We start from the raw sequence: 1,949 nt of genomic DNA on the forward strand, positions 1-1,949 counted from the left end.
TCGAGACACTTTCGGGATCCCGAGGACCATACACCGTCCCCGAGACCTTTTCAAACATTTAAAACTCGATTTTCAAAACATGCAATTTTGAATTTCAAAACCGTCTTGGGAAGCAACACGCCGTTTCCCGAGCCGACTCAAACTCAAACCGTCTTTTGCAAATAAACTTAAGACAACCCTTTTCAACTGATCGACTTGCGGAGATTTCTATCTTCGGAAGCCGCCCACTAAAGCGACAAATGAATCTTTTTGAAAATTTCTATTTTCGAAAACTTCAGTCCACCATTCCAATTCCGCCTCGTGTCTATCGAGTCAAAGCAAACGTACTTATCGGTCTTTACTTATGAGTCGTCTCGCCACGAGACCCATCCAGTGGCGTCACGCCGTCATGTTGGACCCGTGTCAAAGGTTCGGTCAAACACCGTCACGTCATAAATCGAGTCAGCACCGAGGGACCACACACGGTCACCCCGTCTTGTTGAGTTGATCTTGGTCTCGTCCTCTGTGTTGTCTGCGTTCAGTCCTGGAACCGTGTCGGATTGAGTTGTAATGTGAGCCGTTTTTCTGCCTCAGAGCCATGGCCCCGTCTTCAGCTTCGTCCAACAACAACAATGATAACAACAGAGATGTCACAACTAATCAGCTAGCCAGTCTACTTACCGCTCTTAAGGTCACCCTGGATCGCGTCGAGACCCGTATCGACGCCTTGAAGAACAAGGAAATTGGGGAACATAATACCCCACCTCTGACTGAGACTGAGAAGAGGTCGAAACTTTTGGAAGAGCAACTCCTAGCCCGGGGTAACAACATCCACCTTGAAAATAACCGAAGGTTCGAACCTGTTGGGGACCAGTTACCTGACAACTTCACCCTGACTGATGTGCCTAAATTCAAGGGAGTGGAAGACCCACTCAACCACATCCGTGCTTTCAAAGACTACATGGCCATTAAGGGGGTCAAACAGGAACTTTTTACCAGGATCTTCCCCTCCTCTTTGGAGCCAATACCTCGCCAATGGTACTACTCCTTAGACCCGAAAAACCTTACCACCTGGGACAAAATCGCAGTTGAGTTTGCCAAACAGTATGCCGACAATGTCGAGATCCAGGCCAACACCCGTACTCTCGAGGTGTTAACCCAAAACGACAAGGAAGGATTCACTGAGTTCCTAACCCGTTGGAGGAGGGTGAGTACTCAGTTGGTTAGCAAGCCGAATGAATCAACTCTGGTGGAAAAATTTGTCAACAACCTCCGCCCGGTTTATGCCAACCTACTGAGGTATCAGAATATCAAAACTTTTCAAGATCTGCAGATTCTGGGGACACGCATTGAGGACGACCTCCGAAAGGGTGTCTTAGTAAAGACCACAGGCAGGGGTTATAAAGGATCCACCTCAACCGGATCTCGCCCTTACGGTCAGACAAACAAGATTGATGAGGTCAACCTCGTCGAACCATCTACCAAGAAAATTGAACGCCCCCAGAGAGTGTTCACCAACATAGGGTCAACTTATGCATGTGCCTTGAAAAGGCTCATGGACCAAGGGAAGCTACAACCGATCGTGCCCACCCCGGACCCGGCCGATGCCAAGAAATCCCGATTTTGGAATCCCAACGCCTACTGCCAGTATCATCGAGGGAAAGGGCATGATACCGAAAATTGCTTCAAACTCAAGCACCTCATTCAAGACATGATTGAGAAGGGAGTGTAACACCCCCATACTCCGAGTGCCTTACCAGGACCACTCAGGTATGAAGACATCACCATCTCGGTTGCCCGAGGTATGATAATCAAATAGACAAAACAGAAACAACATTTATTATAAGTAATTTAATGAATAAGTACAATCCTCGAAACCAAACTGAAAGTACAATACATTATTCCAAACTGTCTGTTTCTCAATGAAATATAAATAAATACTAAACTACGGCGGGAAGACTCTATCGTCA

The sequence above is a fragment of the Silene latifolia genome, chromosome X (genome assembly GCF_048544455.1).
Source record: "Silene latifolia isolate original U9 population chromosome X, ASM4854445v1, whole genome shotgun sequence".
Lineage (NCBI taxonomy): Eukaryota > Viridiplantae > Streptophyta > Magnoliopsida > Caryophyllales > Caryophyllaceae > Silene > Silene latifolia.